This window comes from Hippoglossus stenolepis, chromosome 6 (assembly GCF_022539355.2).
Source record: "Hippoglossus stenolepis isolate QCI-W04-F060 chromosome 6, HSTE1.2, whole genome shotgun sequence".
Classification (NCBI taxonomy): Eukaryota; Metazoa; Chordata; class Actinopteri; order Pleuronectiformes; family Pleuronectidae; genus Hippoglossus; species Hippoglossus stenolepis.
The window spans coordinates 24,773,687-24,797,792 of record NC_061488.1 but is presented as its reverse complement, the minus strand read 5'-3'; the positions used below and the strand labels follow the sequence as shown (position 1 = coordinate 24,797,792).

The 24,106-nt window shown below is 41.8% G+C and overlaps 1 protein-coding gene across 4 annotated transcripts in view; it reads left to right on the top strand.

Annotated features, from left to right (window-relative positions):
• Positions 1-402: 402 nt before the first annotated feature.
• Positions 403-24,106, top strand: part of plagl2 (pleiomorphic adenoma gene-like 2) — a 42,170-nt gene continuing 18,466 nt past the window's right edge. For 2 of the 4 annotated variants that reach the window (XM_035158907.2, XM_035158908.2), the window contains exon 1: positions 403-646. The gene's annotated coding sequence lies outside the window, so the exon portion shown is untranslated. The other 2 variants (XM_035158902.2, XM_035158903.2) reach the window with 2 other exon arrangements.

Genomic DNA, 24,106 nt, shown 5'->3' with positions numbered 1-24,106 from the left:
AAGGCATGTTTACAAAAATGGTGCAAGAATACATTTTTTTAATTTAAATTTGTATTTCCTTATATTAAACAAATGCAATAGCACTCAAGAGAGAAAAATAAAATAAAATCATCAAAATATATAATGGTATAATACATGTGGCTTTAAGCATCAAGAGGAAATCCATTCACATGTTGATGCCATAAGTTGTACAACTTACAGAACACATCGCATGTATACGATTATGTCTAAAGATATCGTTTTCACAAGAAGAATGTGTATAACATATACGCAGGTGTGTGTTTATACATGTATGAAGTGGATCTTGTGACTGGGAGGACTGGTGATAAACCAGTACACGGTCCCTGCCTGAAAAAAAAAAAAAAAAGTTTGTGAAAGTGGCCTGACGTCACACTCCCACAATGCTTACCGCCCCATAACTCTGCTGCAGCCTGAGGAGCCAGGCGCACTCTCAGGCCCGAATAGCGACTAATAACCGGAGGAGCAAGAAATCGGTGAAAATAATCGCAGATCGGATCGAGCGGAGCGGGGAGCGGGGAGCGGCGGCGGCGGCTCTCCCACGGCGGGTTTCGTGCTCCGGTGCGGGGGATGGACGTTTCCCGGGGCTCCATGTGAGGTTGACTAATGCGGTGCTGGAAACTTTTAGGTGGGTTAACTGCTCGCTTTTTTCTCCCTCTCTCTCTTCTGCATAATGCGACTGCACGTCCTGATGCGTGTGCACGGGAGTCTTTGAAACCGCTTTACGGGCTTTGTATCAACTCCCAGCTCGCGCACGCTGACACATCGACGTGCGCGACACTTGAATTGTTGTGAATGTGTTGTTACTGTCGCGCGATCCAACTTTGCGTAATTTCTGCTGTTTTTTTTTTTTTTGCGGCAGCCTGGGAAGGATCTGGACATTTAATTTTGAATTACGCCTCCTCTGCTGCTCGGGACATTTCTCCACCTCTTCTTCGCTTTTCTTTCGGTTTTGGTCGATAAATGTGCCGCTCGTGAGAAGTTGATCTTGACGGCTGATGTTCTTTGCGACTTTTCTGCGATCCGGTGAGTTTTTGTGCGATCTCCTCTCCGGGCATTGGTCCGGTGTGGCTCGCCGGAGGAGAGGGCGGCTCTGGGGACGTCCCATGCTGTTAGTGTTGTTGTGCCACAGCAGAAAAGTCTGATAAAAGTCGGATAGGTCCGTGTTGTGCCGCTCGGTGTCGTGCATCCTGAAGTCGGGAGGTTTGTGGGTGGAATTCAGCTGAAGCTGTGCAGCCATTGTCGGTGGCTGCATGTACATGGCTGTGTTTGGCCTTTTCACTGGGTTATTTACATGGCCTGTGTCATGTTTATGGCTGATCGGATGTTGTGTGTATCTTGCCTGCAAGTGTGTGTGTGTGTGTGTGTGCTTCTCCTTGGAAGCGGGTAAATAACAAGACCCCAGCAGAAAGGGGGGGGCAGGGGTCACAATGTGGGGGTTCGGTTTATGCACTTGTTATTGATAGCGGACTTCTTCCCTTCACACATTTGTTTTCAATCAGGAGTGTGGAAATAAGAGGAAAAGAGCAGTAATCTGAAGTGACAGAGAAACAGCTAGACACTGCTTCAATGGGAGTTTACATTGAGTGTTGTTTTTCTAAGCTTTCTCTATAACATTCATGTGGTATTTAGGTGTTATTGTTCCTCCACTGACATTGTATAATTGTTTTCATTACGTCAGTTGCAGGCTCTAAGCTATCAGCAGACTTCCTGTGGTTGTACAGGAGTTAAACATGTGGTCTTACTACACCCTATCAAATCTTCAACTTTGTTTATTGTTTAGGCCATAAAGCTTGAAAAAATTACTTTATTTATAGAGCACTTTTCAACACAAAGTACAAAGTGGTGCACAACAAGAGAGGAAATAGTTAAAATACAGAAGTAATAATAATAATAATAATAATAATAATAGAAAGAAACCATCAAAATAGCCTTGCACCCAAAGTAAATCTTGGGTTATGCGTTCAGAAAAAATACAATGGTGTGCCAGGTTTCCTCATGGTACAAATAACCTATAAACGCAACATTAGCGTGAACTCATCATTTCACTGACAGACAGCACAGAATGTAAAGAAAATGAATCCTCTACAAAGAGAATGATGTGCTATTGATGTGTAGGGATAAGAAAGAGACAATCAGTAATGTAGTGGTGAATACATTATGAAAGAGGTCAATTATGACCTAAAGGCTGCAACACTAATAAAGTGCATGCTTTTATATTGCACTAAAAGCCCCAAAAGTTCGTCAACACCTTAAAAGGATCAATGTCAAAGTTGCAGATCAATGGGGTCTGGTGAGGTGTGACTTTAGGGCCAGTTTTCCCTCCGCTTCGCCCCTGCAGGCGACCACCACACAGTTTCTGCTGCAGCATTTGTTTTGTGAGACAAGTGTGTTCCCATCAAGGCCTCCAGCTACATAATAAGGAAATGGAAGTGAGTTTGTCACGAGACAATGCCTTTGTTGCTGCCAGTTGAAGTGCAAGTCGAGACCCATGTGTTGATGTTTGCCACCCTCTCGCCGGAACAGCCCTGTTAGCTTTGGATCCGCTGCACGGACATTAGCAGTTTTAATTTCCTCTGGAGACTTCTCAAACATCAAGGAAGGCTGGTGACATGCTAGTGCACCTGTTTTATTTTTAGACGCAGGGACCGAGGTGCAAAGCCCTGGGAAGAGTTCCATCAAACTTTAAAAGATCAGAGGTGAATTTGTGAATGTCAGAACATTTTATTCATACCTGTGTCTTTCCCTGTGTGGTAAAATAGATCATTAAAGAAAATTACAGAAAATGGAGCAAACACTTAACGTTCCAGACTATCATTTTTAATATCTCATTTTTATGTAGTGCAAAAACCACAATGCAACTTTGTTTTCACAGCCATAAACTCCTGATGATTTATGTGTGTTCTCCTGGTGCCCGAGCATTCTTAGCTGCTCTTCTCTCCAAAATATTTTGCGCCACGCTCCCAGAGCCAGCTTCTTCTCATTAACTTCCATGCATTGCCTTCCATTACTTCCATGCCCCTGTGGTCGGAGGCAGCACGTTTCATGTTTGCCTTTGTGATTGAGTGAATGTGTTTTGCCTGTGAGAGCTCGCACACATGGCTGTTTTTGAGACGGTAGATGTGTGTGTGTGTGTGTGTGTGCCTGAGAGAGAGAGAGAGAGAGAGAGCGAGAGAGAGATGTTTTTGAGCTAGAGGGAGGTCTTCTTCTATGAAAAAAATCCCCCACAATTCCTTGCACCTCTGTAGGCAGCGACAGCGGTGGCAGTGGCAGCAGAGGCGGTGGCGGCGGCAGCAGCAACAGCAGGCTGATTTCCATGAGAAAAGAGCATCAGTTGGGTTAATGGGAGGGACAGCCCTCTGAGGGGGACAAATGGTAGTTAATAACCAGGGAAGAATCGGAAAAGCTCTGATCCCTTTCTTTGTACTTCTTCACCTTCCAGAGGCAGGGATGGAGAAGGGTGGGTGGGGGTGCTGAGGAGATGGGTGAGGGAGCAAGGGACACTGGGTTCATGCTAGAATGGATGTTGTTCGCTAAAGGGCTGTTAGGAGATTGTACTATTTGTTATTTTCTCAAGACAGCGGGAGGGGGTGCAAGCTGAGAGCCTGAGAACCTGAACGGAGTACGGGGCAACGCTGAAGCAGTGTATGTGCGCGTGGTTGTAGTTTGTGTATCTGAGCTTTCTGTGTACTCACATGGACACTGGAGTGTTAACACACATGTGTGTTCAGTGTCATGTGACAAGCAGGGAAAAAGCTATTTATTTGTAATATTTGAGGTCTCACACAAAGTGGCTGCTGGTCATTCAGGTCAGTGTGAGAGGAGGATGGCTGGAGAGGAAGAGAGAGATAATAGACTGTGTGTCAGGCGGAGAACAGAAGGGAGGAGGATGAGAGGAATGCTGGAAGCCAGGGATGCAGCAACAGACAGGAAGAAAGTAAGAACCTGAGGGAGAGAAATGCATTGGCTGTTTCAGCAGCTCACCTGCATTATTATGTGTAAAAAGTAGCACCACTTCAGAAGTGATTTGTCTTTACCTAGTGAGGCTGCGCATTGAACCACAACACTGAATGTATCAAGTCCTAAATACTGGCACTGAATGCTCGGCCAGATTTACAGTTTTTTGTTTTTTATTATTTATTCTTTTATCAGATATTTACCATGAAAATGTATATATATATATAGCATTACCCATTTCTATTCCCTCATAGCTGATGCATCAAGTTGGGTTTTCTCCCCTGTTTATTTCCTTTTGTTGTGTTTTATCCTTACAATTCTTATTTCAAGCTACTTGCAATCTTTTTTACATTATGTAGCCAAAAAGACTGTGTCACCATAGACTGTGAAAGTGAGACTATGTATCTTCCTAGAAACCACTCCCGTCAGTCCATGCAGGGGATTTGCTGCTCCAGACTTACATGGTCTGGTATGAACACTATAGCTTTTTACGGGGGCTCATGTTTGTTACATTAGCAAACTTTAGATTTGTATTGTTATGTTCCCAAACTGTCATTACCGAGTCTGTGACTCATGACTCTTCTGTACCTGTGCTGCTGTTACACCATGTTTAGCATGTAGCGCTGTTCCAATATGGGCAGACTAAAAACTGAAGTTGACTGCCAGTAAAACCCATTTCCCACTTCAACACACTCAGGAGTTTTGCTGCTAAAGCTCAAACTTGATTTGAGCACAAGCTTATCAAAGCTAACTTTAGAAAATAGAATTAAAAGATATAGAATTTAGAATAGAATTAAGTAGATATTGCTATTGATATGAGATTTACAGCTATTGTCGTATGTGGTCTGATAGCCTGAGTTGGCTAACTTATATAGGCTAATTCTAGCAAATAATTTTTCGTTTAAAGCCAATGTTTTCAAACAACAACAATCAAGCATTTTGGCTCTGTAGTAGTTTTAATGCCCGTTCATACTAAGGTGCCTTAAAGTTGATACACACAGGGCATGTGTGTGCCGGTGTAAACAGGAAGCCTTTGGTTGTTAGTTGCAGAGTTGTCACAGACTGCTGGAATAACAGCTCGTCTCTTCTGCATGTAAACAGTTGAATCATTGTAAAATACGGAATTCAACTGCACAACACCTTTTAGCAAACACAACAGGATCGGCCACCTTTGTAATTGATTATCTATGTTGTGTTCTACACTGGTAGCTGAGGTTAATGCTGTTTTTTTTCTTTTGGAAGGGGGTCATATGATAGGGGCCTTACAAATCAGCGAAGGCTACATTGTGATCAAAAAGATGCAATCAGCAAGCGCTTGTCTACGTCATCATTTCCAAACATCTCTTTTTCTGCCCACTGCCATCAAGCAGTCTCTGGTTCACCAGCATTTCCAAACTTCTCCATTTTAGCAGCTCTAAAACTCTGCAGTAGTGTGGAGGCCAGTTGTATCCATAGCAGAGTTGATGCGTTTTGGAATGAAACATAATAATGTGGATGTAGCCTTAGATAGAAATTGCTATGTAACATGTGTTACTGTGTTAATATGTTGATTTTTAGGCTGTTGAGAATCCAATTGTGGCTACGGAAAAGGTAGTTTGATCAGATTATCTGAACTCAAGGTCTACTTACTCTACTACCTTTTTGAACGGCACATAGTGGTCTTCTTCAGGAAATAGGATTTGGATGAATTTGTATTTGCTGCTAAAGCAGCTAGAGGCAGGTTTCTATCCTTGATCTGAAAATCAACTTCGGATATTAGATGTTTTTGTTTCCCTGTTTCACTTTAAATTAATAGGATTTTTTTATTTTAGGATAAAAATGTGCTGGGTGCACAAAACATCACCCTTTGCTCCGTTTTACATTAAATGCAGCACTTTATATACATTTACTAGTTACAGTTGGCAGCAGTGACATAGAGAAGAATGATGCTTTACTGTGTAATAGACTGATTGAAAACAGACATACAAATGTTCAGTGCAGCACACACACACACACACACACACACACACACACACACAGATATTTACAAGGCTAATTTAAGTAAAAAACCTTCACATTTTCATTTTTATTATGCATAAGCACAGTAATATTACTGGCACACATGCTCTCATTTACCCACAGTCTGGCAGAGGCTTCCTGGACCAGCACACATTCTGACGGGTCGTGCAGTATGCCGGTCAGAAATAGTAAGAGGATGCTAGATGCTTGAACCACATACTGCCACTTTTGCTTGTGGATCTTTTTTCTAGGAAGAGCGCGGCAGCTGTGGCTTTTCAGAACCTAGATCCATCCATCAACCGGCACCCATGATTTACACCACACGCACACGCATACGCACACGCACAGCCACACGCACACGCACACGCACACGCACACACCCTCTTTCCTTTTCCTCTTTTCCCTTCCCTGTTCCCTCCCTGCTTTGTCCTTTTCCATGTATCTTAATTTCTCTCCTTTTCTTTTTTCTTCATCCCCCTTTCTCTCTCATACTCCGTCTCCCCATCCCTCTCCGTTTTGCCCTTCATCCATCCTTCTCTCCCAAACTGAGTTTACAGCCCCCAGGCCACTTCCGCCAGGCTGTCTGCAACAGATTTATTAATAGGCCTTTCTCTCTCTGCAGTAAACACAGCGTCGGTGTTGGGGGGGTCGTCTCTCAGACACTGATAGACTTGTACTTAACCTTAAGCACTGACTGACTTGGGAAGAAAGTGCAGCCTGCAGGTTTCAGAGATGATCCACTGCAGATTAGGTCAAAGGGGGACTATGGGAAATAAACATAAGTAGGAAGATGAAGTGAGTTGCAGTAAAAGAGCCAAACAGATTTGTGGTATTTTCCTGTTTACATTTTCAGGACAAGTTTGGTGAGGTGAAAAGACCAGTGGTAGAAATGTTGGTGGATTTCAAACGTGCTGCGTGCACCTCAGCTTGCTGATCCACTGTTCCATGCTTACTGTAAGGGACGTGATAAAGCAGTCTCACCGCAAGGTCCAGTTCATTCCTGACCCTGGAAACAGCAGTTGACTAAACAGGTCGCTGTTCACGAAGCCCTGACCCCCTTTAGTTACTGTTGCTACAACTGTCAACTGTCTGTTCTCACAGTTCACTGTGGTACCAGAGGCAGATTTTCAAATCTAAAGTGTAATTTCTGGGAGCTAAAAGCAGGCGTGTGATTTCCAGCCAGACACTTTTGACTACAATGACGACTGTCGATAGCTGAATTTAGCAGCTATCTAATTATTCTGACTTAGGTCCATACCTGCTGGTTGATCTTCTGCTGAAAATGGGAACTTTGTAAAAATGTCTTAAATATTAATTTTCAGACAACATAATTGGTTTGGACATCAAATCGTTTGGACACCAAATATAATTGGTTTTGTTCTAAAACATCGTCCTCAAGAAAATCTTGTTGTATGGCAGTAATAAAAGTTTGTAAGACCTTGGATGTGTCAGAAATCACCCTTTCATCCTCTTCTCACTATATAGGGAGAGGACTATATAGTGAGCTCATCTTTAAAAGAAAAAAAACACATGGCGTATTTTCTCTGCATTGGTAACTATACATTATTGTCGCAACAACATCAGCCTGTGGAAAATCCCACAATAAATTGAAATGTTTATTTTAGCTGCAGTTTATGCTGTGATGAGCCTCTCTGCTCTTATTACACATTGTACTGCCACAACTCACACTGTAGGACAGGCTGGGCTGAGATGAGCTGCCCTGTCTCCTCTCGTCTCTTCTCCATTTTTGGTCCTGTCAACGCTGTGAGTGCAGTGGGTGATATATATTGCTCGGTTGGTGACCATCGGTTGTACACTACTTTTTTACGATGCACTGTGGGATTCAATGAGTCCAGAGATATAAGATATAAGAAATGTCACTAAATGTTCAGACAGCACTGCAAAAATGGCCAACTCACTAGTGGAGTTTAGAGTGATTATTAAAGATTTTCACCTTTAATGTAAGTTGGAGAAAAGAGTTAGGATGAGGAGTGAGGTTGACAATCATAATATCTGCCAAATCTACCCTAAACTCTGATACAGTAGCTTCCTGGACTTACTTTGACACGTGAGGTGCTTCACAGTGCATATGCTTCTCTTGAAAGTTGCTTTAACACAAACTGTAGCCCCCCAAAATACTTGAGCAGATATGCTCCTAGGCTTTGGAAGTAACGGTGCATTAGTTTGCTGCTGTTGGTACTGCTTAGTCTTAAAACAACCCCACCACACCACAATCATTTGATCATCTGCTTAGTCTTAAAACAACCCCACCACACCACAATCATTTGATCATCTCTCTTGCACCCTATGCACACTGCTGCCCAACGCTTCACCAGCACGCTCTGCCTAGTAACCAACCGGGGGATGCGGGTTTAGCAAACTTTCAGTTCCAAGACAAGAGAGCCAAACTCCATCTGCAAGTTTGTGCAATTTCAACAAAAGCTCCAGAATCCCAAATAGATGTATTTTGTGAGAATATTCAGCAATCACTTTCCCCAAGGTGGAGTGAATGTTCAGGCTCTGCCTTAGAATAAGTTATAAATTAAAGATGCAGGTAAAAGAGGATACGTTTGCCGACTTCATATAAATATCTTCACTCGGCACCTTAATTTAGTTCATATCTTGTTCTCTTCCCTAAATTGGGATTTTTGTCCCCAATTCAGGCCCATGTTGGGGAAATGAAAACACTTTGAGATGAACTGACTATCAGAGCTGTGCTGAATTGGCCTGAGCCATTTAAGACGCAGTGGAGTTGTACTGGACCAATGAAACGTGACCTAACGCTGTGCTGGCCTGTCATCATGCAGGATTGAGTGCTTGGAAAAAAACATACTCCTTGAATGATCTACTGACGTCCTCATGGTTATTACAGATGGAGCGCAGCGTTTAAAGGGCTCTTCTTACCACTGCATGCGTTGCTTGCATGATGGATCTGCTCAGAGAATCGGCAGATCCATTTTACAGAAATTTTGCTGCATCATGTTTGCGGAGATTGATGTTGCATTGTGTTCAATTTTGTATTATTGTGGCCTTTCTATAAATATTGTTTACGACAATGATGGGCTTTAAGTAAGGTAACTGCAAAGACAGATGCTGCTTACTTTAGTAAAACAAGAGTGTTGTTTTATACTTTTGCATGAAGGTGTCATATTAACCATTCATATTAATTTTGTTGAGTTTTATTTAATTTAAACAAGTGTGCAACTGTTGGGAATATTAAACTAAGTTTGTTTTGAAATATTAATTTAAAAGTATATATCTTTGATTGTTTTTAGCTTTGTGCTTGAGCAGCAAGTAAATATAGTTAAATTAAATGTTTAGGTTTAGTTTAATAATTCAGTTACTTCCCTATAATACAGAAATCCTTTGTGTTTTATACTTTTATTTCTTTTTTTTATATATTTATACTATTTTGTGTTAGAGCCAGTTCAACAGTCAGCCAATCAGGGGCCTGTATCACAGCAGAGAATGACTTTGACTGGCTCACTGTCAGAGCGGCCATAAAGCTGGAATGATTGTTTTCGTTAACAATTAATTTGCTGATTATTTTAGAAATTAATCTGTTAGTCATTGGCCCTTTAAAATGTCAGAAAATGTAAAAAAAGTGTTTGCAGGGCCGAGGCTGACATATTCAAACTGCTGGTGTTGAACAAAGAACAGTTCAAACACAAAGATATTCTGCTGACTATCATTAAAATTAAGCAGCTGCAACCACCTGATGAATTTATTTGTCCAAATTATTGCTTATTAATTCACTGTTATCGACTAAGACGATGAATCATTTCAGCTTTAACGGTGGCTGGCACACACTGACTCTGACTGTATCAAAGACTGTAGCTGAGATGTAATAATTATTTTAGGGCTGAAAAAAGAAAATCATTGATTGACATAGAAAATTCATTTCAGGAAATACCAAACTCTTTGCTTTAGCTTGTCAAATATGACAGTTAGCGCTAATGATTTTTGACATTGCCTATAATACTTCATCAAAGAGGTTTCCTTGTTGGAAACGAAAATTAGGTTGAGACCTTTAATTTGAAATAATTTTTGATATTTTCTATACTATATAGTTAATAAAAAAACACCAGAAGATGAATCTTTATCAAAAATAGCCTTTTGTGAAATAATTAGCACTTATTTTCATCAACAATGGTTGCCTGACAGAGTGACGTATTTTTCCAACAGAAAATAGGTGTAACGAGCATTTGAAACTTTGGATTTTTCTTCTAATGTTAGAGACTAATGATTGAGAACAAGAATTGTGTTTCCCAAAAGTATCCGTACTCTGAGGCTGCTCATAACACACACAGACAGAGATGCATGTATGAAATGACGCAGAACCTCCAACGTTAATCTCATCTGTTGCTTTTAATTTAAAGTCTTTTAAATCCCTTCATGTAACTACAGAAGCTTATCCAGATTTAGCTCATTTTTAGGTCTTCTTTGGTTGTGTTGGGATTTTCCTTTCTGGGAGAGATTTGCCTGACAAATAACAAATTAAAAACTGGGTTAAAAAAAGATTTAAACCCAGAGCCCTAGAAAATATAATTGTTTTCACAATCATCACTTTCCCTGTTATCATCCATTCTTGTGCTCGGCTGCGATCGGAGCCACAGTGGAAGTGTTGTGGTGCTCTGGTATCATGCGCTGTAGCCGAGGAATGCACCACTACTAGACAGTCTAGTATGTACATGCAGAGAAAGGACTGATGCATGCATGTTGAGGTTCAACATGTGACTCAGCACAGAGTTATGTGTGTGTGTGTGTGTGTTACCGGAACAGTAATATCTGGAATATGGACCTGGATCTGTCCAGCACAGTCCAGAGATGCCGAATTTGTGAGTCAGTGAGTTACCGAAACCTGATCTGCGCGGAGAGAGAGCGCTAACTCCTGACTCACTCCCTCACTCCCTCACTCCCTCACTCCCTCACATATGGTTACAGTAGTAGTGACAGATGATTGCGCTGCTCCTGATTCATACTCAGGAGCCAGTGAGCAGGGAGCAGACGGGAGAAAGCAGAATGTTGCCACAGTGTCTGATGACACATCCCCTCTTCCTTCCTCTGAAGTGATTTTTAATAACGCCTCCACCGCCCCGCCCTGCTCAACAATTCCCTATACTCACCAAATAATGCCAAGCAAAACCTCTAACTCCCTCGCTAGACAAAAGAACATTATTCGCAGCTGGAGTGTTTGCTGACTGAAATGCAGAAGGGAGATGAGGAGTTTATCCCAACATTTGAGCATGAAGGAATTAATGAGATGACTGATTTTAGATTATCGATCGATTCCCTGGTTGAGATTGGTGGTTAAGAGTATTGTGATAATAGTTTAAATATAGAGAGGAGCATGGTTGACATTTGGTCTCTACATGCAAATACTCTGTCAGCACTGTTAAATATTCATGCGTGTCATTACTGTATGCATGCTTGGTTTCTTGTTACAGTCCACTGTAACACTAGTGTAATAGATAAATTACATAAATGATGATAAATAAATAATCACAAGTGTAAGTCCTTCATTCAGAGTTCACAAGTGTTATCAGTGAAAGTGTTAATGTTATTATATATTATTTCACTACTTGCAATGATCACACAAGTGAAACACGCCATATCAATGTCAATTGTTTTTGCTACTGAAAGTAATGAATAAATACAAAACATTTTGTTGAATGCTTTACTGCTGCCCTTTATTGATTCAAATTTCAGGATTTTTATTCTTTCTTGCACTGTCAATTTAATTCTCATTATTTATCCGTCTTATTCTATTATAGCTTATTTTTACTCTGTTTTCATGACGGCAATAACAGTTTGTAACTGTAGCTGAAGGTCTGCTTATATGTGTTTCTTTAATGCTTTGTTTCAATGCTTTTTAAGTTTTGGGTAAAAAGATGAAGTTAATCTTGTTCTTACATCTGTGTGACGAGTTACAATTTCACGCTGCTCTGTCCCTCTGTCATTTCTTGTTCATTCAGTGTAAGCACAATGCATGGTGGTATTGCTCGGTTAGTGACCATGGATTGCACACACATTTTTGTGAGGCACTGTGGGATTCTATGAGTCTACTATATAGCGTATATATATAACTAGTAAACCGATGTAATTCCCATTAGAGAGCGCTATATAATAGCAAACTCACTACAAAGTGGACTGTATCTTACATTTTCATTTAGATGCCTGGAAATAACAAAAGAATCTCAAATACAGTTTCTGCCATCCCCTGTGTGTGATGAGTGGAATGCATATACTCTTATAACTTATAACTGTAACTGTAAGTGAAGCATTTTTAACTTGTGTTTAATGAATTAATAACAGTATAACAAAGCTGCAAACACACTTGAACAAATCCATACGTGTGTTTGAATGGATTTATTTACTCATAATACAGATTTACAAACCAAAGGCGTACTGTACACCATATAACTGGACATAACATTCAGGAGAGGATTTATAGTTGACTAATACATTACATTAAACACTTGTATCTGCATATAACTACATTACAGTGCATTATAAATGAGTCACTGAGTGTAAACACACCACAGTCTTCTGTGATCCCTGCTTTGCTTTAGGCTACTTCCACATAGAGTACTACTCTGAAACAGAGAAGTTTGGAAACGCTGCTGGTCCCTGCTCCTTTGTTTTAGTCTGGACGGGTAGAAATGCAGCTGTTTGAAAATGATGACACTCCCAACCACTTGCTGATTGGGTCTTTCGGTCATGACGTAGCCTTAGCTGATTTGTCAGTCTTCTAACACGTGACCCCCTTCCGGAAGAAAACAAGCAGAATTAGCCTCGACTAGTGTAGAACTCAACTAGAGTAATCAATTCTAAGCGTTGCTGACCCTGTTGTCTTCGCTAGCAACTGTCGTGAAATTTAATTCTGCATTTTACAATGATGCAACTGTTTAAATGTGTGGGAGACGAGCTGTAATTCAAACAATCTGCTAGAATTCTGCAACTAACGACCAAATGCTTCCTGTTTGCAGCAGCATGTGCTTGCCCCAGTGTACCTGAGTGGTCACGTGATATACGTGTTCAGGTGTGTTAGAATGGACGTGGATTAAAACGCTTGTGTGGACAGAGATCGTTTTAGTTTGAAAACACCGTCTTCAAATGAATACGTAGTAGTGTGGATGTAGCCTCAGTTTTAGTGCCACACACGTCTTCCTCCGTGTCCTCTTTCACCTGTTCGCTCCTCTGCTTTCCTCCCTCCTCTGACTTGTTTACCAGCCTGCGCCCTCCTTTCCTCCCCCCTGCTGCCTCCCACTCTTACCGCCGTGTTTTGATCAGTTGCGGAGCTGCCCACCCCCCTCCCCTCGCCCCTCCCTCACAGCACATTTCCCCTTCTCCCTCTCTTTTCTCAAGCGTACTTCTCTCTCTCATTATTTCCTTCAAGTATACTCCTTGTTGCCATTCTCCTCTCAGAGCTTTGAATTCCCCCCATTTTTTCTCCTTCACTCTCCCTCTTTTCTTACTCTCTGTCCCCCCCGCCCCTCCCACTTACCAAATTTAACCCCTCACCCACTCCAATGCATTCCACCAGCTTCGTAAACACACATGCTACCAAACATGTAATGGTACTCAGAGGGACTTCCTCCACTCTCCTCCTCTTTCCTCACATCTCTCCATCCATTCTCTCCCCCTCTTTCTCTCTGCTCTCTCTCTGTCTTTCGGCTCCAAGTCTCGGTGAGCGACAACAACAAGTTGGAAAAATGAAAGTGGGGTGACAACTGCGAGTCCCCTCTCTGCGTCCCCTCCAGGGCCAGTGTGAAGTTTTCAGTTTGATTGAAGGCCTCTTTTCTGTGGTGTGCGGTGTGAAAGCTGTCCTAATTGAATGATAAAGTGCCCCGAGATGGAGTCCAGTGAATAGCCAACAATGGCCAGCCTGTGTGTGGTAGAGGGATTTTGGTTCACATCCAGCCTCTGCCTCTCTACTCCGAGAGGGGGCCTATTATAACACTCTCTGCTGGACTCAGTCACGTGACGCTGCCTCGCTCCCTGCTACTCACCCCCATCTCCTCCCCTCCCTGTTTGTCCCTCCCCGCTTCCCTCTCCTGTCTCCCCCGCCCCAGTGTGGCCTGGCCAATCCGGTCGCATCGTCAGCCTCCTCTTCACTCGGCCTGTTTGGTTGGATGGTCTCATTTTGCCAGCGAGTGACTTTCAGTAGAAGCTATTTGTGTGTGTGTGTGTGTGTGTGTGTGTGTGTGTGTGTGTGTGTGTGTGTGTGTGTGTGTGTGTGTGTGTGTGTGTGTGTGTACCTATTAAGTCAAAGTGAAGTTGCCTGCTACTCCTGGGACACCAGGTTGAAATGAAAAGTTTTCTGAAGTTTCAAAACTGAACGAAATCACCAGATTCTACGTGTGAGCTGCTAAAATAAGGCAGAATCTTCTTAAAAGCCCTGGTTAAATGAGTTCAATGTTAAACAGGTCTGAAATGAACTGTTTTATTTTGATATTTTCACAGATTCCAAGTACAAAATAAGATAAAGCCAAATGGTTTTGCTAAGGGCCACAAATAGGTTTCATGTCAGTCAAATGGAAGACAGGAGGCACTGCTGGTCATTGGTTTCATGCATTTTCCTGCACTTGATTTATCACCAAAGACTGACCACTAAATCGTGTTTACAGTTTACATGGGATGGGATTGAACAAGATCAGGTGTTTAGATCCGCAGACACATTTTATCTGAACAGCTGAGTGAAAAAATAAACCATATCTTCATCTTCACCAGCTATCTTTGTACTCTGCAGGTGATTGATCAGCGCCCTGAAGATGTATCTATATCTATATCTTTATTGTCTGTTCTGTTCTTTAAGAGTTTGTATTAAAAATACAAATGACTTGGATGACAAAATGCTATTTTGGGGAAGTGCAGAAATGTACATCCCCATGTACGATTGGTTTGGGTCAGTTTATGTTTATGTAGATCATTTTTCTTCTGTTTGGTTTTTGTGTCTGAACATTAGGCTCCATGTAAACCTACCTTTTGTTAATGTGAAAAGCCTTTAAATGTGCAGCACTGAGGTCTATAGCAGACAACTGTAGTATTATTCCTTCCTCACTTGACCCAATAAACTTGTCATGGGACCCCTTGAGGGGGAGCGACCACTGTAATGGAGGTACTTCATATTTGGCCTTTGATATACTTGCTGTTTAACCATATGTATGCAGAAAAGGCAATGATTGCTCATTTGTAGGTGGTACGTCAGACCCCGAAATCAGACACGTCGTGAAAACAGCGAGTTTACTTCTACCGTTCTTCCGCCATTTCTGTTGCTGACTACCTGCCCACTGACCCTTTCAAGGTGCGGTTATTGAATCTTGCTTACACGTTGCGTGGGTTTCCCGTTAATTTCTGAGGACATGCACAATCTACGTAGCAAATGACCACATGACACTCAAAGCAGCCATCTTGCATACACATAATTAACGGCGATTATATTCTGACCCGTAGGTGATTCAGATGGGCTGGATAGGCTCAGTCAACATGACTCAACATCATTACCCAAATTATCAACACAAGTACAGTGAGCTTTAGTCAATTATTGTCTTTTTCATCCATCAGTTGTTTAGACCAGGTGTGAAGTCATCCACCTGCTGTGTGCTGGTTGTTGTGAGGACGTGAAGATGGCCGCCTGATCTCCCGTGGTTCTTGGCTAGATGACAGCATGGCCGCCAAGAACCCAATCAATACTTTATACTGGCTCATACTAGCTCATCTAATGTTTAGTCCCACTGTGATTTGCAGTTGAAGACCTGCCACATGTGCAGTGGCTGATGGGGGCCCCTGCACATGACGGGGGAGTGGAGGTAGTAGGCACAGAGGGGCCGAGGATGGGCGTGCAGTGAAGAGCTGGCCTACGGATGCTGGGCAATCTGTTAACTATTTTACCCTCCATCTGAAACCTAAACCTTTCCCAGAGAAAGACAGAGCTCCTTACATTCCACACACACACACACACACACACACACACACACACACACACACACACACACACACACACACACACACACACACACACACACACGCACACACACACGCACACACACACGCACACACACACGAAAAGTGTTGGAGAGGTAGTGAGGTGGAAGACCACCCTCTGGCTTCCCAGTCATTCAAATGAGGGAGATGGAAAGTGCTGTGTTAAAATGTGTTAATGAATAACTCCTGAGCTCAACACTCTTTCTGAAGAGACTCCCTGTCAATTCTTTCTTTCTTTCTCTCTCCATAATGCATTTATTACACATCTCAAGGTCTTGTTAGCTCGCACCGTGTTTGTATTGAACTGGCCGATTGATAATACTGGAGAATACACAACACATGTTTCCCTGCAATCCATGAGTTCAGTAAAAAAAATGTTAACCAGTTCAAGATAGTTGTAAAAACAGTTATTATCCAGGTGATATGGTGGTGGCCTGTTGATACTGAAGTGATTCTGCATGAGCACTCCTTCATTTCATACCAACTCTTAGCAAACTGTAATCTCAAGTGAATTCACCTCAGTTGATTCTGACATGACCAGTTGTTGTTTGAGCCCACTACTCAAACACTTGATGGAGGGACCCCATCAGTTGACTTTCCACGACTAGTGAATGCAACCTTCGACATTTCACCTCCTGTTAGTCCAAGTGCTCCAGGTGCTTGCTTAGGTTACATCCATACTAATACTTACACTGTTTTCAAACAAAAAACATCTCTGGGCATGGGCGTACTGGTGTAAACAGGAAGCTTTGGGTTGTTACTTGCAGAATTGTCTCAGATTGCCGGAATAACAGCTCGTCTCCAACACATGTTAACGGTTGTATCATTGTAAAATGCAGAATTTAACTGCGCAACAGCTGGACAAGCAATGCTTGTAATTGATGACCCTAGTTGCGTTCTACACCGGTAGCAGAGACTAATGCCAGTTGTTTTCTTCAGGAAGGGGGTCATGTGACAGGAGCCTGGCGAGTCGATGTGACCGAAAAGACGCAGTCTATATCATCGTTTCCAAACACCTCCGTTTTTGTCCGTCCAGACTTAAATGCAGTTTTCAAACAAAACAATAAGATCAGGGGTTTATTTTCTTGAACTGATGAAATGATTAGACGCATGGATGTAGCATTTACACCACATCACATGTGACATCACACTGACATGTAAAAATAAATGTAAATGCAAGTAACCTTCTTCTTCTTCTTTTTTTTTTTTTTTTTTAGTTTTGCAACCATAGATGAAGCAACGCACAACACCACCTCCACCATGTTGGACTGGTGTCACACTGTTCTTTCTCTGTCCACAAGTCTACAGGTTATTACATGTACTATTTGGCAAACGTGTGTAAAGCTCTCAGGCATAAGGCTGGCAGCAGTCTATATTCTTTCCTGCTGTTAACACATAAAGATTAAATTAATGTATCCTACTAACAAGTGCTGTGTGTGTATCACAGCCTGATATAGCTACAGCTTACTCCTCTGTGCCACAGAGCACCATTGTTGTCATAACTATTAAAAACACATCGGTGAGTCACACTGTTGCACTCGGTGACATGTTCCATCATCACCATGAACACACACACTGCAGTTTATTTTGACTCTATCCCACATACACCATCCTGCTGGCCCAAATACACACTAATGCTCCAAATGTGGATCCATCCGCTGCTGAAAATAGTCCCTGACAAATGTTGTATTTTCTCCTGTTTGCTAAAAACAACAGTGGCCCAGTTCTTCTAGGTAATTCAGGAGAGACCAGTAGACTTGAGAAAAAAGAAGTCAGGAGGTGTAAAACATTTGTCTTTTCTCTTCGGTATGAAAAACTAAAAAATATCGTCAGCTTTACATTTAAAGCTGGGACATATCTGAACTATCATTGCCATGTGCAGGTTTACAAAGCTTAAACACAGTTAGTCCAAATAGTCAATAGACAATATAAAAGAAGCATATCTTACACACATTCTGGACAGTCAGAAATATTTATACATGTGGAGGTGACTTGTGGAACCAGGAAAACTGCTTTCCCACTCCGCCCTGTGCTATGCAGGGCAGAGTGGGCACGTGACAGACGCAAAAATGAAAAAGAACCCCCAAAAAATACAAATAGGCCAAATCCATAGAAGACACAGACGAAGATGTCAACTTGTAAAGGCAAGATCCATGGTGTGTCGATGTACTGTCGACAAAAACATGTGATTTCCGTACCGGAATTGATACATTACGTTTTGCATCCTGCATGCTGCACCACCCTTCACCTGAATGCTCAGGAGATTTCCCTGGTGTTGTGAATGCGTCTGAGTGGAGAATCCCCTGCTACAGTGTTCATATGTGAGAGGAGAACTGGGCGGAAGTTGTGCGGACATTATTATGTCTGAAAATGGCTGATATATCAATTAATGATGAGAGACAGCTGATTTTTATTCCTATTTTAGCCGGGAGTTAATTTTTGATGGTCAAAATGTCACAGTGTAGATATGTTCAGATTATATTATCTACACAAAATGTTCTTAATCAAGTGGTATTTGATTTATAAAGCTATAGAGCAATCCTACTATTCTGATACCTCAGCTGTGAGGGCCACACTGTGTGTAACCCTTTGGGACCATTTATTACAGAGGTAACATGAGGCCAGGGCTTCTGTGGCATAAACACTGTGTTGGCAGAGACTTAAGAAAGGTGGCAGGAAGAGGAAACACAGGGTTTTACAATGACACTGACATAGCAAGTGGATTTCATGTCACGCCATGCCTGGTGTCATTTAGTGTCAGTCAGGGGAAGATGTTTTCAGACGTGAACTCCGAAGAATGTCCTCACAATTGGGTCTGGACTTTCTCCGGAGGTTGCCTGTCACACAGTTAATTCTGTCACGGAGTTGATGTGTTTTTGTTTCCAGCAGATTGGCACTAGTGTCGGCCCTTATCATCAAACGCTCTCTTGACATCTTCCTCTGTGTCTTCTACATGTATGGCTCCGCTTTTTCATCCTGACATATTTGTATCCTTTTCAGTTTTGTGCCTGCTGTGTGTTTTTCGAAAATCACCAACTCACCCACATGCTCGCTGTGAATCAGAGAATCTCCTGCTGTTTTCTTACATGGGCTCACTCAGACATTATCCTGAGCTTTTACCAGGCGCTGGCAGGAACAACTCAGGAGAAAATCTGGAACCTCTTACGTGAACATTTGTGTTCACACATACAGCCCCTCCAGAGAATGTCAGGAGATTATCCGGCGTTCAATGTATGTCTGAAAGCAGCTATACTCGATTAACCTATAAATCTGAAAATGAACCCACTTCTATGACAATCAATCATCTCAAATTTTAAATATTTACAGGAAAAGCAATCAATTAAGAAAACAAATACAGATAGTTAGCTTCAGCTCTATAGCTGCACAGGTTTTGCTGTGGATCTACTGTAGCTTCCTCTTCCTTTGTGTCCAGACTGCGTGGCTCGCTTACCCAGTAGGTACTGTTCTGCTCCAGTACAAAGACTCATCTGTGAGCTCTGACACTGGAGAGAAGAGACTCCCTCCATGTCACTGCAGCACCAGAACGGATGCCTGGTCTAATATGATTCTGTCAGGCCTGTGAATCTGGGGCGTCACTGTGTAATGCCATTTATTGCAGTGAACTACGTTCGCTGATTGAGGTGATTTTTGTCTCCAATGCACAAAATATCAAACTGCTGTTTTGGACTGAAATACGCAGCAGCTGCTGTTTTCTGCCCTTCGTTGTCTTTTTCACTCTTTTCCGGTCAGCTGTTTGCTTTCTCTTCTCTTTTCATCTCATTCTTGTTATGTTGTCTCTCTTTCTTTCTCTTTCTCAGTGTGTATCTCTCTCCTTCCCTCCTCGCTTGTCGCACGGCTGTCATCTGCTGGAGGTGCCTGCAGCCCCCCCGATTCTCGCAACGTGATCAAGTTTCAAAAAAATTTGAGGAATGCGAGCTGCCCACTGCCCATTTTTCAAGGCCCTGTTTATGCAAGAATGTTATTTTTACAAGTCTCTACCTTTAACCCCCAACACACGCACTACTTTCCTCCTTTTCCCTTCCATAACCCTGAACATCCTTTACAAAAACACATAGAGACTGGGTAAAGAGGGAGTGTGGTTGGGCGCGGGGGCTTCCAGCAAACAAGAAACAAACCAGAGGAAAATCAGCTGTAGAATGAGAGAGGGTAAGGAAAGAGGAAAAAAAGGGGTAAAGGCTGTGGGGGTCTGTTTAAACCTGTAGATTTCTGTAAACAAAAGCCCGTCAAACAATGCCTGTTGTTTTAAGCTGAGCTGACGTTGCCAAACTTAGAGATTGTTTGTTGCTGACCCCATCTGATTCAGAGAGAGCCGGTGGCAGCCACGGGAAACAAAAGTGTCCGAGTCCCAGTGGCTGGATGGACTGGCTCCCACCAACCACAGGCTTCATATGTTCCAACCAGAGCAACTAAATCATCAGTGTGTGCGTTTTGCTTGTTGAGGAGTATGCAGTTGAAAAGACCATTTCTTTATCTTAGTACAATGGCTGTGGAAATAGGGGAAATGCAAATAATAGCATCATACATACGCCAGTCTACATTTAAATCAGGACATGAAATAGAACCTCAGCCAAAAGCTGAACAGGGGCTGTGAAACAGTTATTAAGTGTAACAGCAAGAGAACAAAATGTTCAAGAGTGTGAAGAATCGCCAAACAATACAATGACACACACACACACACACACATATATACACACACAGAAAACAAATACACATAAATGATTTCCTGCACTCATTTGCTTTGGTGTAGAAAATGATGAGCTATGATGAAACTGTGAATCCTGAGAAAATCTTAAAAAGATCAAGATTTATCTCACAAGAGGGACGGGAGAAGAAATAAGAGCTATATATAATATCATACGCAGACACACTAATTTATGAATTTTATAATAATATCAATATGAAGAACTTTAAAGTCAGTTATGGATGCCCATTTTGTACACAAGTAAAAGTAAAATACCCCACTGTAGAAAATACTCCTCCGTTCTGGTGGCTGCTAGTATGTAGCTTAGCCCTGTTGATTACAAGCCAGGTCACTGTCATGGACATCAATTATTGGAAAATTCTTAAATATTAAGCTGCTCTTATCATTTCTTCTCCAACAATGGATGGTATAACTGTGTGTATTATGAAATAGGTAGCTCCTGGTGATGAACCAGTTCCCCTGTAGCTTTACTTTTAGAATCTTTCAGCTCATTGTTTTGGCTTTAATTCAGCCTCACCACTCTGATAAACCCACTACTCACTACCTCTCTAAGACAGACAGACAGCCGTTGGTGAACATAGTGGAGCTTGTGGCAGCCGAAGAGCCAGATAGTTCCCTTTTGAGTTGGAGGAGACCAAAAAAGAGACTGATGGCGTTCCTATGTATCTGTTTCATATGGACCACTGGTTGCAGACAGACGGATCGACTTTATAAGGTCATAATATCATGTCACCTTTTTAAGTGCTTAGTAATGGCCAATCATTTCATTAGCGATAGATAGAACCTGACTTACTTTCCATTTCCATTGTTGCTTTTAGCGCAGGATGTACCGAGTGAAACACTTTGTCATATCACCTTCATAAGTGCTGGTAACTTTGCTTTGAGAAACATCTGACAGTGCAGACAGCGCCGAACCACTGACACAACTCACGCTGAATTGTTTTTCACACATGTCACACACAATCATTCTGGTTCGTGAACATATCGTGTGGCTCCACATTATTGACCTGACCAAGATTATATGTCATAAAATAGCTATGATTTATAAAATGGTTTGGACATCTTCAAGAAGGATAACAATATAAAATCCTCTGATTGCCCATTTAACTTTGTTGCTGTCATCAGCTGTCTGTATTCTAATTGTGGACCCAATATGTATTCATGTTTAATACAGTGATTATTGGATATGTTTACTGTATATACAGCAAGTGGGGAACCCAGTGGTTGTGGGAAAGTGTGCAAGTTTGCAGTGTCCGTAAAAGCCCTGCTCTTTAAACATGATGGAGAGTGAGTGAGTGAGAGAGAGAGAAAGAGAGAGAGAGGGAGGGCAATTGGCGTGACGCCCACTGGCACTGTGCCCACATCTCCGGCTGCTGTGGAGCTCCGTGTCACGGTCAGGACTCCCTGCCAGAAGGGCTTTCCCCAGAATCACCTCTGCACACACACACACACACACACACACACACACACACACACACACACACACACACACACACACACACACACACACACACACACACACACACACACACACACACACACACACACACACACACACACACACATGCACACAAATCCTGCTTCGCCTGATACTGCCATTAAGAAAACCCCTTGTTATTCGGCCTTTGCTTGTTCTACTGAAGTCTGCACAAAGTAGCACATAGGAGGATGATGTGTGTACTACATGCACATGCACCTTCAGAGTTTCTTCAAAGAACAGCCACCACCAACTGTGGTTGATATTAAATTAGCGTCAATACAGACGCCCTGTAGATCTTGGTTTGTGGAGCCAGTTAATTTTCTAATTTGTCTCAACCAAACCCCAACAGTCGTTAAAGGAAGGATGTGTGTTACACAGATGTCTCCCCTGGTCTCATGGTCCCCGCCTGGGCCTTGGAGAGAGACTAACAGAACGAAGGAGGGACATAGAGAAAGAGAAGTGAGGCTGATGATGATAAGCAGGACAGTCGTGGCTTGATGATGATGATGATGATGATGATAATGATGAGGATGATGAGGATGACGATAATGATGATGATAATGTTGCTCTTTTGTGTTTTTGCTAACACGACATTCGACTTTGATGTGGTTTAATGTTGGTGGGAGATGTTCTACAGTGTGTGCCAGCTTACACACACTAGCAGCACATGCACAGTGGAAGGCATGAAACTACAGACTGCTTATTTTGATAGGTGCCTCCCAAACGCGTGCCGTCTGCGGCGACCACAGCAGGAGAGGAAGGAAGGGAAACAGCAAGAGACAAGAGGGAAAGATGAGGAGTGCATGGCTGATTTCTGGGTGTTTGAACTGGCATGCAGGGCAGAAAGAAGAGGAGGCGTGAGGGACAGAGGGTTGGACAGAATGGAGGCGAAGGAGGAGAATAAGCAGAAGAAACAGAGGAGGAGGGGGATGAAAGTGGGACAATGAGTTGGTGCTGCAAAAATAAGTTTTTGTTTTGGGAAGTTTTTCCAATTTGTTGTATTTATTTATGCACAGTAAATGTGACAGTGTTAATGTAACACTAAAGAGCACTTTAATAAAAATATATTTTTATTATTATTTATATATAAGTGTACAATGGCCACAATGAATAGGTAACTAGGTTACAAGCTTACAGGTACACTGAGTCATTCATAACCTTCATCCCACCCCATGCACTCAGGTAGAGAAGACAGCCCAAAGAAAGAAAGACAGAAAAAGTTATTATTATAATATTAATATTAATATTAATATTAATAATAGTTTATGGTGTATGTTGTCAGGGTCAAAAAGTTTCCATGTCCATTATTCAACATCTCTAGAAAGGTTTTCCAAGTGAGAAAATAGTGGTGACCAAAAGTCTCCACTTCTCCAGAGTTAATCTCTCTAATGGCAACATTTGATCCAAAAACAGCTTCAAGGTTGGAGGAGATTCATTTTTCCAAAATAAAAGTATGCATTTCTTAGCAAAACATTTTATTGTAATAAATAATCAGCATTTTTAATCATCTCAATGGAGACCACACATTACATTTAATACATATAAACAGGGGTTTAAATCAAATTCTATCTACAAAATTGATTTTAACAGGTCACATTGCCAAAATAGATGCATAACTGTTCCTTCTCTAGTTTGTAAATGTTCTTTGGAAATCGTATGCGTCTTTGTAGGAGTAAGATAGAATTTATGTATGGATTTGAAGTTGGATTCCTTGATTTTGTTACTTGTAAATGAGAAATGCATTCTTTCACATATGCTTAGACAAATATTTTCATCCAAGACCATCCCTAAATTCCCCCCCCCCCCAAATCTTCAATAAGGGCTGTAAAGATGAATGACGTCCTTTAGATTGAAGGTCATAAAATGTTTGGATTACCATGATCTGATTTTAAGTCAATGAAGGCTTTTAATTGCATATTTGTATGAAACAAATCTTTAAATTG